The sequence below is a fragment of the Poecilia reticulata genome, linkage group LG17 (genome assembly GCF_000633615.1).
Source record: "Poecilia reticulata strain Guanapo linkage group LG17, Guppy_female_1.0+MT, whole genome shotgun sequence".
NCBI lineage: Eukaryota > Metazoa > Chordata > Actinopteri > Cyprinodontiformes > Poeciliidae > Poecilia > Poecilia reticulata.
Window position 1 is genome coordinate 14,663,045 of NC_024347.1, and position 10,755 is coordinate 14,673,799.

Below are 10,755 nucleotides of genomic sequence, written 5' to 3' on the forward strand. Positions count from 1 at the left end.
AAAAAAAAAAAAAAGCCCCCTAGTGTAGTGAGCTCTGTGCCGTGCTCAACGCTTGATACCTGAGTCATAAGAATCCAATTTTGTGAGAAAGGAGCACAGCACTCCATCACGGCTATCAGCCGAGTCCCTTTTCCAAACAGGAAAATGTGGTTTGTGTTGTGCCTAGACAAACTGAGGGGATCAGGGAARGAATCGATAGCAGCGCAACGTTCTTCGAGAGAGTTCTTATGGATCGGAGCGCCGCCGAGCCTCAGAAAATCACTGATGAAACAACAAATGGCATTAGAGAAGAAATAAGAAAACAGAAATGAGAAAAGCGACRTACACTAGTGAGACTCTTCAACCTCATGTGAGCAAAGTACAAGCTCCATACCGAAGCACAAACACGCACACACACAAAACAAGAGGCATTTGTGGCCTGACGTCAAAACTTAACATTTAACACTGAAGCTAATAAAAAAAAACACCAGTCAAACTAAATAAAATTACTCCAAAGAGAAGTAAATGCAAATCTAAAGAAAAATAGTCATTTATTGTCTTAATCGCTCTGTGCCTGCCCTTGTTCGTCTCTCTCAGTCACACACACGTTGCCAAACACATGAGAGAATGGAGATAGGTGAGAACACAGGGGACCTCCTACATCGTGCAGCTGCTCATTAACTGAGCTGCATAATTAAAAGGTAAAGTGATACTATTTAACCTGCATTAACATCAAATTAACCGCAGTACAAATGGTGCACAGATGCACACTAAGTAAATCTCCTCAACTGAACTTACAAACATCCAGGAAGCTTCACTGATGAGTGAAGCAGACGTCCAAACTCCACGAGCCTAATAAACATTTAATCAGGTGTGAGAAACGCAGCGACCTCGTTCATGCAGGGACAACGACACCCTGTTTGTGTAAAATTCTAAATACTGAAAATAGAGAAAAAAAACTTTCCATTGCTCACTCTGATGAATGTTTTCAATTCTATATTGCAAGTCAAATTAAAATAAAATAAAATATATGTATAATTAGCCTTCTTGCTTCACTGCATATATTTATTTCTGTCTTGGGTTGTTGGTGTTCTGCTGTTTCTGTTTTTTCTGAGTTTCTTTGTTTTATTCTTTTACGGCTGACCCAAGTGCCTTAAAGCACAAACGACTTAAAGTAAAAATGAAAAAGCAAATAACTTATGTTTATGTACACAGTTGAACAATGTAAGCAAAGCAACAGTGATTAAGTCAGAAAACCTAATATTGTTTTGAAGCTATAATTATTTGTGTAATATAAATAAATAGTTGGTGAGCTAGTTATTAAATTAAGTCATGTAACGTATCAGCGTGTAAGTTTATACTTCCAACATGGTTTTTTTCTTTTAAAGATGCTGCAAGGTGACATGTGAAAATGGGAAAATATTAAGTCTGTGAAAATTTGCTCCTGTTTCAAATATAATAATCTATAATATGAATAAAATGTATAATTATGTTTTGCTTATGAATTAATTTATTCATCATCTCTTCTCAAGCAAAAACATAAAAACCAAAAGGAACCCTTGAAACAAATTGGCTGTGAAGTCGGAACATGGAGTCAGAATGAACTGTACATTTAATGCTAATTAAAGTCTTGTTGTGAAGCTAATTGCTTTCTTAAGGGGTTTGCTTAGAATCGTCCATTTTAGTCTTTGTCGTAATAACAGCTTWTGTTTCGTATGGTCACAAACAAAAAAAAAACAAAAAACCCCAGAGTGTTTTCATATTTAGTGTGAAAACATTGACTGCTGGTGGAGTGTGACATTCATTACAGTGATGTAACCTTGTGGCAAATAGCTGCTGGAATCAAGCACTTTATTTTTCTGCTTTCTGTGTTCAAAACTAATCTCATGGGGAGAACGGGGTGCGAGTGAAGCATGGAGCTGCCACAGGAACGAGATAGCYGGATGTTACGGAAGCGTTGTGGAACACCTCCCAGGAGAAAAGCCTTCTGTAATTAGAAAAGGAAAGATTTAATGATCGCTAAATTCAATTTGAGCATTCCCTTTTTAAATACATTTAAAAAAAATCACTTAGTGGATATTTGTCAGACCGAATGATGGCGCGGAGCTCAATGCTCGTGTAGCTCAATAAAAATTCATTAAAAAGTGCAAGACAGCAGGTGACCTTAAAACTTTCCCCGGCTGAGATTGGAAGAGACAGCGGTGAAGTACAGCAGGCGGACAGACGGATGGAAACCGAGAGCGGAGCGGAACAACAGAATTTGAAGCCCCGAGGTCACTTCCGAGAAAAAAAAAAAAAAGACTGCAGCGGGAAAGTAAATTAAAGTAAGCGAAATAGAAAGCGGAAAGGGTTGCATGAGGGAAAGGCTGTTTGTGAGAGAATTATTTTTTCATAAAGGAGGCAATGAAAAACAGAGAGGCAGGAGGAGGAAGAGGAGGAAAAGGAGGCATCGAGGCCAGGAGGCTGTAACAGAGTGAAGGAGGCTGCGGCTGCAGGGAGGCAAAGCTCCCAACTCCGTGTTAGTTGACCCAAGGAAAAGGCCTGCTTCTTTATTACAGACTGAGATCATGCCCTTTATTTCACACCATATATTTTACACCAAAGCATTATAACCTCTATGGAGTCACAAAATAACAGAGTCACATGCACACTCCCACCCAGGGTSAGTAACACTGAAAACAGGACCATTAAAATCAGCAACACACAACTCTGCACCTCAATCCTCTCTTTAATAATGCCTCGTACTTCATCACATTTTTCTTGTTTCTTGCTTTTTTTTTTTTGCGTGTGTGGATTAATACAGTGTGTGTGTGCGTGTGCATGCGTGTGTGTGTGTGTGTGTGTGCGTGTGCGCGTGTGTGTGCGTGTGTGTGAGTGAGTGTGGTTATCCGCAGATCTCTGGGGTTGGGAGACTTTGTCCTTGTCTGTGAAATCACCTCAATCACACTCCAGTGAGCTAATGGGAGCAATCCTCCATGCAGGACATCTGAAGACCCACGATGCATTGCTCAAGGTTGGTCATCATCCTTACTTACACACGTAAAGCGCTTGCTGAGATCAAAAGCACCTTCGACAACCACCTATTCACCTTTYCTTCAAAACTTCTCAGTAAAGCTCTGCTTAGATAGTTTCTTTCTTTTCTCACGCAGTAAAAAAATAAAATAAAAGCGATTATTACTTTTTCCTTMCTGGGCCCATGACCCGCTGCGTTCACTTCATYATCTTCCCATGTTGGCTTTTAAACCCTGCGGAGAGGTGGCGTACCACCTGAATATCATTTTCTTAGCATTCTCTATTTGCCATATTACTACTGAARCAATAAAACTCACWGGAGTTTTAATAAATGTGTAGCATACTGAGCATATGATTTCATTGAGGGAAGAAAGTCCAACATATTATAATGAGCCCCACATATGACGGCGAGTGTTTGAAGCTCGACACCCCTTTGTTTATGTCGATCCGGTTGAGACTCTTATTTTGAAATTGGAAAGGAAGTGATTAGTGTTGGCTAATTTTGCAGCTCTTGTGTTGCTAACAAACTTTGTTATAGAAACGTTGAAGAAGCTTTCACTAAATCGTTTGTGTGGCAGCGTTTTAGAGAAAAAGGTTGGTAAAAACAATATCTGAAAACATCCAATCAGATTAATTATTTCAAAACTTTTTTTTAAGAATCTGCATCCTGCGAGCCAGCCCAAAGGCCCGATGAGTAAAAGCTCTTATACGTTTGTTTTAAATTTCAATTAGGTTAAACATCTAGTAGATCAGTTGTAATGCAAAGAGACCCTGGAAGTTTGTAAACCCAATATAGACCTAACATAGGGACTGGATTAGAGAAAAAATGACAACTCAAAACTGCACATTATCAGAAAAACCTACATAGAAGCAGCATTCAGCTTCTATWCACCATAAATCTGGAACAAACTTCCAGAAAACAGCAAAGCAGCCRAAACACTGGGTGCCTTTAAACTTAGATAAGACTTCACCTGTTTAGAGTTGCTTTTGAAACATAATCAATGAAACATTAATCAACAATCTGATGTGTAATGTTGTTGACTTCTATGTTCTATGACTTTGTTATTTTTGTGTTTTTAAGACGTAAAGCACTTTGAAATGCCTTGTTGCTGAAATGTGCTACACAAATAAAATTTGATTTGATGATTTTCTCACACATAGATGTTTAATATCAAATTTAATTCAATATTAATACTAAAAATAATGAAAAAAAAATTACAAACTGATGACAATAAATTACCTATAAACTGCAGCAAATAAAACCAAACAAAATAAAAAATAAATGGATTTTAAAAAATCTGTGTTTTGTAACTTCTGTTTAAAGTGGTTACAGTACTGAAATTTATTTATTTTTTTATATTTCATACAATACTGTTTCAGTATTTCTATATTCACTTGTATTTTTTGTATATATAGATTTTTATATTGGTTCTGCTCTGTTCTCTGTACTGCTGTAACAATGTAAATTTCCCCACTGCAGGATTAATAAAAGAATATCTTATCTTATCTTATCTTATTTTTAAACTAGCGTGCGCACAAAACGCTAAGCCTGAAACTGTGAGTGGCTTACATCACTTCGCTTTCCATGCAAAAGTTGACATCTATAAAARACAAACTGGAGTGTGCGGTTTCTCACCCGTATGTGGAGACAGGGGAAACTCGCGGAGCAGATGGCAAGGTGGAGAACTGAAGCCACATCGCGTCGTCATTTCTCTCAAACATCTAATTTCACTCCATATGAAACTTTAATAATAGATCAACTTTACCACAAGTATCCAAGCAGCAGCGTTATTTGTGCTTCCACTGCTGAACCATAACTATGCATGAGAACCAATCTTAAATCGAAATCCACACAAACATTTCATCAAAGTTTTTTTCTTCTATGATGTCCAGGGTGTTTGGGTACCACATATTAACACAAACTTCAACAAGGTGTGAGGCAATCAGACTGATTTCTGTTAACATGTAAAGACAGCACGCGTTGACGCTCGTGTGTGTGATTCTGCGCGATGAAAACATTAATGTGTCCGTCGCGCACGAGGCTCGCTTCAATATTGCTCACACCTGTACACGTATCCATCATCTGTTGCCTTCACCCAGCAAGATAATGCTTCAGGTCACAAAGCTTAAACACGACCGGGTTTTTTGTGGTGGTYTCCTCAGTCAAACAGACCTCCTTTCAGGAAGTGGTGGTACAGGAGGTTCATGTCAGCCGACAAATCCGGAGCAACGTGGAAAAGTGTGCGATGCCATCATGTAAGAAAGAACCAGAATCTCTGGGAAATGTTTCTGACACCTTGTTGAAGCTACACCAGTGAGAATTAAGACGGTTCAAAMGGTAAGGAGGTACGATCACCTACTAGCAAATTGTACCTTACAAAATGACTCGTGAAAGTATAATTACATCTTAGTCTCCATTGGAACAGATGAAGAATTTAACAAGTTGTAAGACAAATGACATTTATGAAAACCTCTGTAGCAAAAGAGTTGAAAGAATAAGCAGGTTTCAACTGTCACGAGTCGTTTGGTCAGTGAAGGGAAGTTTGCCTTGTTTTGGTTTGCCGACAGGAAGAGAACGCTGTGAACAAAGATAAAGTCAGAAACCCAAACAAGTTAATGATGAGCTGCAAAAACCCCATCATTACAGGTTCGTTTATKCTGAACCTTTAAATTTGCTGCAGGTATTGAGGTCATTTGCGGGGAACAAAAATGGTYGGTATTCCTTTTCCTGATACTGTTTGCTAAAACTGATGGACCTCTAAAATATGACCATCAGCTCCTTTCTCATCCTTTGCTTTCATTGTTGAAGAGGCAGAGAGGAAACTAGACGGGCCTGGTGTCCAAAGGCGAAAGATTCGGGTGTAGGTAATTGCTTACAAAGATAATGCAACAGGAGATAGGATCAGAGGGGAGGTGACAGTCTGTAATTGGAAATGGTGAAAGAAAGAAGACTGTGAAAAAGGAATGGGCGAAAGAGAGGAAATGGGACTCAGTGCAATACYGAAACACCCCATGCAGCCTTCTTGGCGTTACAGGCCAGTAGGTAGGTGGTCACTAAACACTATAGGTCACGTTAAACAGGGTTGTTCATGTCATGTTCCCCCTCGTGGCGTCCCGCAGGGCAGAATGTAAGCCCTGGCTTTCGTCAGTTTTCTATTCGCCACGGCCCAAAGCTGCACACTGTGTGCCGAACACCATAACTCAGGCACAAAGTTAATGTAATGAGCCAGAAAAAGATCTCTGCCCAGAGACATGAAACACAACAACATTCCACCAGTGGAGGCTTATTTACATGCATCACTCAAAAACGGCTGAAAAATTCACCCTGGTTGCAAAAATAAGCATTTAGAAAAAAAAAAGGGAAGCATGACCATGAATGGACGTACACAGTCACACACACACACACATACACACGCACGCACGCAACCCCTCAGCCTCATCATCTTCTTTCCTTTGCTTTGCTGCGAGGACGAGTAAGGAAGTCTTGTCAGTGCTGGTAGTCGTCAGYGTAGAAGATCAGCAAACACGCAGTTTTGTTTCAAGTGTGCCTGAGCTCTATTTGTGAAAATACTCCAACCGACGAGGGTTAAATATTCATGCCCAACTGTGACCGAGTGTGTGCCTGCATGCGTGTGTGAGTAAACATACCCAGGACGGAAGCGTGGTCCCTGATGCCTCCTCATCCGTCCAGCTGTGTGTGTATGCAGATCTTATTTCCTCTCCTCTTGGCCCACAAGTGGCCGTGGCCGCTCGGGAGGCTCGCCGGTGTGATCTTCTGATCTCTCCCCTCAGTCGGTCTCACTCCTCGGCGCTCCAAACATGCCTCTGGCTCCCCTTCTTCTTCCCAGCTCTCCTTCCTGCCCTCCCTCCTGCCGACAGGCTTATGTGCACACTTCACACCTCCTTCTACTCCTTGTTGCTTATCGTGACCCCGGTAAAAAAAAAAAAAAAAAAGAAAGAAAGCCCGTTACGTTAAGCAAGGCTTAACGTGAGACTCTCCTCTCCTTCGGCCAGTTGCTGTTCAGCGGGTCAGGGATCCATCCGTCTCCCAACGACGTGGATGTGGAATCAAGGGAAAGGAGAGGAAGGATGGGGAAGGAGCGAGCTGTTGCTGTAGCTGTTGCCTCTGCCTCCTTCTGTATGAGCGCCTCTCTCTCGCTTAGCATTCTTTTCATCTCTCTCTCTCTCTCTCTCTCTCTCTCTCTCTCTCTCTCTCTCTCTCTCTCTTAATCTTGCACCACCCCCTCTCTTGTTCCCTCAGCCACTGTCTATCTGCTCCCGCTCTGGATGCTGCTGACCGCGTGTTGGAGCGAGTCTCAATTACGGGAAAAGAAATGAAGAAAAACAGGAGCAGGGGAGACAGAAAATTTAAAACATGTAAAAAAAAATAAAATAAAAAAAATCCCAGAGAAAACTTCTTGACTATGAAAAATAATAAAAACATAAATGGTTTACATTAAAATGTTTAGACAGTGCCATAAAAATGATTTTATGTCCCTGAAACCTTTGATAATTTTATCATATGTAGCCATGCATTTTATTAWGATTTTATGCGATAAACTAACACAAAGCAGAAGATAATTGTGAAATGGAAGGATAATGGCCTTTGAGYTTAAAACTGGTTTACATATAAACCTTAAATAAGTGTTGTATTCCACCCTTGCTGGATCACTGATTTGCAAAATCACCTTTTCTTTTGGGAACGGCTAAGACCAAAATTATTCATACTCCTCGCAGATAAGGATTGAATGTTATTTTTATTAAACCAARATATTTGCTTCTGATTGAAAACCACACAGATATCTTAAGGAAAAAGAGAAATGTTTCCTTGAAAATATCTAAAAGATTTCAAAAACCGCTCTTACRATTTATAAGCAGCATATTTGTAGTTTTAAGATTTATCTTTGGTAATCATGACTTTGAGGTAGGAAGGCCTTCTTACCATCACCCTAATCTCTGGCTCCCCCTACAGATTTTTTTATTATTATTTTTCTTTTTACCAAATTCAGATCCGGCCTCTAAAACAATAATATTCCCATTATGCTTCCAGTCAGAAGAAACAAGATGGAATAACTGAAATTATAACTTTAAACTTAAATCTGACATAGAGTATGAATAATTTTGGCCTCATCTGTGTAGAATTTTGTAYTTATTTATTTTAACAGAGGGACAAAAACACTAGAAAAAGRCTGTTTTGCATTTTTATATTTATTAAAGAGAAAGAGAGGAAACGCTCCAAATGAAAGTCTATAGGACATTAAGTTAAAGGTTTCTCTTTGAAAAGAGAATATTCCAGCATTCTCATCTGCAATAGATTGAAAGAATTGCAAACAGGCTGAAGTACTTTCTCTGACTATCAGAAAATAAAGTGTTCCAGTCAATAAATTGATTGTAGTTGGCACAGCGCTTTGCCAAAGGGCTTCATTATGCAAGGAAAATCATGATTTATGCAGACTATAAATCCCAGACTGTTTTTCCGCCAGTGAGAGGAACTAAAACAAAACAAAAAAAACAATTGCATCATGCAATATTCTGTTAAGCAAAAACAGTAATTTGTGAAAATAATATTCTGGCCTTGGATTTATTGTCACATCATTCCAAGAAGCAATCATGCTTCTACAGAGAAGGCGGCGTATCTTAATGTGGGAAAAACGGTCTTTAGGATGGATTATATCGTTTTAGACTTGATCAAAAATGATTTAACTGTGCAATACACCTCGTGATTCAGTACTTAACATGACCTTTCCATTCTCTCACAGCGTTGTGGGGAAACGTTGACCTGACCTTTGTTACAACATTATTGGAGGTCAGTGAAGTTTGTGAGTTTTTGGTTCTGTGCAGCTCTTTTCAGTCCCCAGTGCAGCGTTTCAGTCAGTTCAGCGTTCGGTCTGCGACTCTTGATTCTTTTCCTTTGGAGCATTCTGCTGTAGATTTAGAATCGTCTTTTGATCTTTACATTTTCTATAAGCTTTCATCCAAGTGGCCTCAGACTGTACTTTTGGTATACAAACAGGTACAGCATGTTGTCAAGTTTACATCAGATGAGCTCCAAAGTGTTTTTTTTTTTATTCTTAATTATGGATGCACTCTTATTTAAGTCTGCAACTTTGGAAATATTCTTCTGTCACAGGATTGTCTAATGGGCCATTGGACATTTTCGGTAATAAAAAGTTAATYASTAGAATATCTGCAGCTGAAAGACATTTTTTTAATGGGCCAAACAACTGTCCCATTCTGAGAAGCTTCTGACCCAAACGAGTACTTTGGGATCTCTGTGGCTCACTAATTTTCTACATATTTGTTCACAACTTTGAAGGAAACATATTCTCTTATCATCTGTTAAAARCTGCCATGTTGGGAAGGACTCCAGTACATGTTTTCTTTATGAGATATCAGAGATATTCCTCCATAGTGATCATCAGAATTAATTTTATTATCTTGCTTTTTTATCAAACCTCTAAATATCCATAAACCCAGTTGTACATTTCTTTAGAGTGGTAATTAATAGTTGCTCCTTTAACTGAATATGCATTATTTTTGGCCTAATAYATTATAGTAMATTTTTATCCCTTAAATACGTCAAGTTTCTGTAACCCTGTCCGTGTGAGATGAGTCCTCGCTGTTCCCTGGACTCTGCGTTGTGTCTTAAGGGTTTTTGTCGGAGGAAACGAGACAGGAATCTGACACACACGGCGGTTGAAATCGTGGTTGGGACGTTTATTCGGACCACCCGACAGCGCAGCGGCTTCGCCTTGAGAATTCAGAGCAAATACATGCAACATGTTTCATTAACGCAGTTATTTTTGATTTACAGATACAGCATATATAAAAAAGAAGAAAAAGACAAAATGATACAAAACTAACTACTTGAACATTAAAAGTAACATTTGGCTACATTGAGGAGCTGGCGGTCAGCATTGCCTACCTTTAGAATTCAGAGCAAATACTGACCGYTGTACCACCAGCACACAGTAACGAACGCCAAGTACGGCGTTCTTCAAAGGACACACTTTACAAAGTTCCACAACACAAAGAGCAGATCCAACACTTTGGTGACATGCGCCGATACATTCAAGCACTGTCCTACATTTCAAAGAGTAAAACGTTGAAATTCAGACTCCTTCCTTTCTTTATGTGAATGGAGAATAATACAATTCAGCTTGTCAAACATCAAGACCTTTAAAAATAACCTTTATGTATTGAAAACCAGTCTTGTGTTTAAAGGTAACCAGTCCACGGACAACGCACTTTTAAGGTTAAAGCTCTTCCAGTCGCTGGCTTTGAGTCAAACAATATTAAACTTTCATTGATCACAGATGTAAGAAAAACATGTCAAAAGAAAATGTAAGGTTCACAAATCTAGATTTAGTTTTTTTTTCTGTTTAACCATCTAAACCGTTTTGCCCAAAGCATCCAGAGAGAGCAGGAACGAAGGAGCGTGAAGGAAAATAGACATTTTTATTGTTCGGTCCTGTTGCCTTGTCAGAGTAGATCAAATCACAGGCTACTGAGGTTTAATCACACACACACACACGCACGCACACACACACACACAAACACACACACACACACACACACACACGCACACAGTGAAAAACTCTGGCCTGACTGACTGCCCCTAAGGTCAGAAACAGATCATTGCAGGAGAGGAGAAGTCTGTCCTGCGACCCTAAGCCCACGAGCCAAAACCGCAGAGGCAGCTCGTCCAACAAACACCTGCCATGCCGACCTCTTAGCCGCTCTGAGCCAGCCGCCCACGTTGGG

At 39.6% G+C, this 10,755-nt stretch overlaps 1 protein-coding gene across 1 annotated transcript in view; it reads right to left on the bottom strand.

The window, feature by feature from the left end:
* The window catches only part of lingo3b (leucine rich repeat and Ig domain containing 3b), a 57,415-nt gene extending 50,260 nt beyond the window's left edge, over positions 1 to 7,155 (bottom strand). The window contains exon 1 of the mRNA XM_008433864.2: positions 6,640 to 7,155. The gene's annotated coding sequence lies outside the window, so the exon portion shown is untranslated. The remainder of the gene's footprint in view (positions 1 to 6,639) is intronic.
* Positions 7,156 to 10,755: the final 3,600 nt, after the last annotated feature.